The sequence below is a fragment of the Chiloscyllium punctatum genome, unplaced genomic scaffold (assembly GCF_047496795.1).
Source record: "Chiloscyllium punctatum isolate Juve2018m unplaced genomic scaffold, sChiPun1.3 scaffold_1092, whole genome shotgun sequence".
Classification (NCBI taxonomy): Eukaryota; Metazoa; Chordata; class Chondrichthyes; order Orectolobiformes; family Hemiscylliidae; genus Chiloscyllium; species Chiloscyllium punctatum.
The window spans coordinates 1-5,000 of NW_027310826.1; positions in this window are offsets into that span (position 1 = coordinate 1).

Sequence of the window (5,000 nt, forward strand, 5' to 3'; positions counted from 1 at the left end):
AAAAGAAGAAATCAGTAACCAGAAAAACTGCGAAAAATGTTTAAAAAGAAGAAATCAGTAACCAGACAAACTGCGAAAAAATGTTTAAAAAGAAGAAATCAGTAACCAGAAAAACTTAGAAAAATGTTTAAAAAGAAGAAATCAGTAACCAGAAAAACTGCGAAAAATGTTTAAAAAGAAGAAATCAGTAACCAGAAAAACTTAGAAAAATGTTTAAAAAGAAGAAGTGAGTAACCAGAAAAACTTAGAAAAATGTTTAAAAAGAAGAAATGAGTAACCAGGAAAACTTAGAAAAATGTTTAAAAAGAAGAAATCAGTAACCAGAAAAACTTAGAAAAATGTTTAAAAAGAAGAAATGAGTAACCAGAAAAACTTAGAAAAATGTTTAAAAAGAAGAAATCAGTAACCAGAAAAACGGCGAAAAATGTTTAAAAAGAAGAAATCAGTAACCGAAAAAACGGCGAAAAATGTTTAAAAAGAAGAAATCAGTAACCAGACAAACTGCGAAAAATGTTTAAAAAAAGAAATCAGTAACCAGAAAAACTTAGAAAAATGTTTAAAAAGAAGAAATCAGTAACCAGGAAAACTTGGAAAAAAACACTTAGAAAAATTTTCAGCAAAGTGTGAAAAATATTCTAAGTGTCAGCGGAGGAAAATGCTGCAGCATCGGGAAAGATTCGCAAACTTACACCGAACATGTGCTCCGAAGTGCCGGAGGAATTGGGTGAATTGAGCCCGGCAAATGGCCAGCTGTCGTTTTGTGCCTGCAGCCCGAAAACTTTAACTTTGTCTGTCGCGGAAGTCCGGACCGAGAAAAATCCAAACGGTTTTGACCGGACCGAGTTCCAGACCGATGCAGTCAAATTTGGAATTCAGACCCATTCAGTGCCACTTGTAGTTTTTCCGCAGTGAGGTTGGCGGGGTACCCGGAGATATATGGGAACACGATTTTTAGAACAAAATGGCGGCGCGGGACCGTTCTGAAAGGCATCCGAAAAACGGTTCCACGGGCATAGCACTTTAATGACAGGTATGAGTGCATGCCGGAGAGCTCTTGGAAGTCGAATTTTTGACACTTTGTCAATTTTTTGACAGATTTGACAAACTCTTTCTGTCTGTTCTAAGAGTCAGTCAGAGACTTGTGCGGCGGTCTTTTGACACTATTGGAGGGCGGGCAAACCCCACGTTGACTCCGGCCGTCCCTCCACAGGCGCTCGTGTCCAAAATGAAGGCGAGAGACGCGAGTGGCCTGGTTCCCTTGGGTGTTGCCAAGAAGGCTGCGGGCTGACCGTTGCCTGAGCACTCCCTAAAGCCTCTTGTGATGAGAGCAGACCTCGCCTGCCGCACGACCGGCTCTGGGAGTCGTTGGGCCGCTATTTGTGAATAGTCTGGTCCTCCTCTGCCACCCGGACAAGCGCGATGGCTCTGCCGCCCTGCGGTGCTCGTCACCCAGGTTTGGGGAACACGATACTCGTAACAAAAATAAAAGGCGGCTCGGGACCTGCAGGCGAAAGGGGTCCCGTGGTGCTAAGCACGTCGACTTCGGGTCTCGGTGCAAGCCGGAGAGCTCACGGAAGTCTAAAGTTTTCGGCACGTGGTCGAATCTTTTCAAAGGCTTACCCGGCTCTTTCCGTCCATTCTGAGAGTAAGTCAGAGGCCGGTGCGGAGGTCTCTTGACAATCGGAGGGGGTGGTGGCCCTCCGCAGGCGCTCGTGTCGAAAATGAAGGCGAGAGACGCGAGTGGCCTGGTTCCCCTGGGTGTTGCCAGGAAGGCTGCGGGCTGACCCTTGCCTGAGCACTCCCTAAAGCCTCTTGTGATGAGAGCAGACCTCGCGCGCCGCACGACCGGCTCTGGGAGTCGTTGGGCCGCTATCTGTGAATAGTCTGGTCCTCCTCTGCCACCCGGCCAAGTGCGATGGCTCTGCCGCCCTGCGGTGCTCGTCACGCAGGTATGGGGCACACGATGCTCGTAACAGCAAATAAAGGCGGCTCGGGACCTGCAGGCGAAAGGGGTCCCGTGGTGCTTAGCACGTCGACTTCGGGTCTCGGTGCAAGCCGGAGAGCTCACGGAAGTCTAAAGTTTTCGGCACGTGGTCGAATCTTTTGAAAGGCTTACCCGGCTCTTTCCGTCCATTCTGAGAGTCAGTCAGAGGCCGGTGCGGCGGTCTATTGACGACCGGAGGCTCCCATGGGTGTTGCGATGAGGGTGGAGGGCACAGAACCTTGCCTTAGCACTCCCTAATAAAGCCTCTTGTGAAGAGAGCAGACCTCGCGCGCCGCACGACCGGCTCTGGGAGTCGTTGGGCCGCTATCTGTGAATAGTCTGGTCCTCCTCTGCCACCCGGCCAAGTGCGATGGCTCTGCCGCCCTGCGGTGCTCGTCACGCAGGTATGGGGCACACGATGCTCGTAACAGCAAATAAAGGCGGCTCGGGACCTGCAGGCGAAAGGGGTCCCGTGGTGCTTCGCACGTCGACTTCGGGTCTCGGTGCAAGCCGGAGAGCTCACGGAAGTCTAAAGTTTTCGGCACGTGGTCGAATCTTTTGAAAGGCTTACCCGGCTCTTTCCGTCCATTCTGAGAGTCAGTCAGAGGCCGGTGCGGCGGTCTATTGACGACCGGAGGCTCCCATGGGTGTTGCGATGAGGGTGGAGGGCACAGAACCTTGCCTTAGCACTCCCTAATAAAGCCTCTTGTGAAGAGAGCAGACCTCGCGCGCCGCACGACCGGCTCTGGGAGTCGTTGGGCCGCTATCTGCGAATAGTCGGGTCCTCCTCTGCCACCCGGCCAAGTGCGATGGCTCTGCCGCCCTGCGGTGCTCGTCACGCAGGTATGGGGCACACGATGCTCGTAACAGCAAATAAAGGCGGCTCGGGACCTGCAGGCGAAAGGGGTCCCGTGGTGCTTCGCACGTCGACTTCGGGTCTCGGTGCAAGCCGGAGAGCTCACGGAAGTCTAAAGTTTTCGGCACGTGGTCGAATCTTTTGAAAGGCTTACCCGGCTCTTTCCGTCCATTCTGAGAGTCAGTCAGAGGCCGGTGCGGCGGTCTATTGACGACCGGAGGCTCCCATGGGTGTTGCGATGAGGGTGGAGGGCACAGAACCTTGCCTTAGCACTCCCTAATAAAGCCTCTTGTGAAGAGAGCAGACCTCGCGCGCCGCACGACCGGCTCTGGGAGTCGTTGGGCCGCTATCTGTGAATAGTCGGGTCCTCCTCTGCCACCCGGCCAAGTGCGATGGCTCTGCCGCCCTGCGGTGCTCGTCACGCAGGTATGGGGCACACGATGCTCGTAACAGCAAATAAAGGCGGCTCGGGACCTGCAGGCGAAAGGGGTCCCGTGGTGCTTAGCACGTCGACTTCGGGTCTCGGTGCAAGCCGGAGAGCTCACGGAAGTCTAAAGTTTTCGGCACGTGGTCGAATCTTTTGAAAGGCTTACCCGGCTCTTTCCGTCCATTCTGAGAGTCAGTCAGAGGCCGGTGCGGCGGTCTATTGACGACCGGAGGCTCCCATGGGTGTTGCGATGAGGGTGGAGGGCACAGAACCTTGCCTTAGCACTCCCTAATAAAGCCTCTTGTGAAGAGAGCAGACCTCGCGCGCCGCACGACCGGCTCTGGGAGTCGTTGGGCCGCTATCTGTGAATAGTCTGGTCCTCCTCTGCCACCCGGCCAATCGCGATGGCTCTGCCGCCCTGCGGTGCTTATCACGCAGGTTTGGGGCACACGATACTCGTAACAGCAAATTAAAAATAAAGGCGGCTCGGGACCTGCAGGCGAAAGGGGTCCCGGTGCAAGCCGGAGAGCTCACGGAAGTCTAAAGTTTTCGGCACGTGGTCGAATCTTTTGAAAGGCTTACACGGCTCTTTCCGTCCATTCTGAGAGTTAAGTCAGAGGCCTGTGCGGAGGTCTCTCGACGACATGAGGAGTTGGCTAACCCTGGGTGTTGCGATGAGGGTGGAGGCCGCAGAACCTTGCCTTAGCACTCCCTAAAGCCACTTGTGATGAGAGCAGACCTCGCGTGCCGCACCACCGGCTCTGGGAGTCGTTGGGCCGCTATCTGTGAATAGTCTGGTCCTCCTCTGCCACCCGGCCAAGCGCGATGGCTCTGCCGCCCTGCGGTGCTTATCACGCAGGTTTGGGGCACACGATACTCGTAACAGAAAATTAAAAATAAAGGCGGCTCGGGACCTGCAGGCGAAAGGGGTCCCGGTGCAAGCCGGAGAGCTCAGGGAAGTCTAAAGTTTTCGGCACGTGGTCGAATCTTTTGAAAGGCTTACCCGGCTCTTTCCGTCCATTCTGAGAGTTAAGTCAGAGGCCTGTGCGGAGGTCTCTCGACGACATGAGGGGTTGGCTAACCCTGGGTGTTGCGATGAGGGTGGAGGCTGCAGAACCTTGCCTTAGCACTCCCTAAAGCCACTTGTGATGAGAGCAGACCTCGCGTGCCGCACCACCGGCTCTGGGAGTCGTTGGGCCGCTATCTGTGAATAGTCTGGTCCTCCTCTGCCACCCGGCCAAGCGCGATGGCTCTGCCGCCCTGCGGTGCTCGTCACGCAGGTTTGGGGAACGCGATACTTGTAATAACAAATTGAAAAAAAAAGGCGGCTCGGGACCTGCAGGCGAAAGGGGTCCCGTGGTGCTTAGCACGTCGACTTCGGGTCTCGTTGCAAGCCGGAGAGCTCACGGAAGTCTAAAGTTTTCGGCACGTGGTCGAATCTTTTGAAAGGCTTACCCTGCTCTTTCCGTCCATTCTGAGAATAAGTCAGAGGCCGGTGCGGAGGTCTCTTGACAATCGGAGGGGGTGGCGTCCCTCCGCAGGCGCTCGTGTCTAAAATGAAGGCGAGACACGAGTGGCCTAGTTCCCCAGGGTGTTGCCAGAAAGGCTGCGGGCTGACCGTTGCCTTCGCACTCCCTAAAGCCTCTTGTGATGAGAGCAGACCTCGCGCGCCGCACCACCGGCTCTGGGAGTCGTTGGGCCGCTATCTGTGAATAGACTGGTCCTCCTCTGCC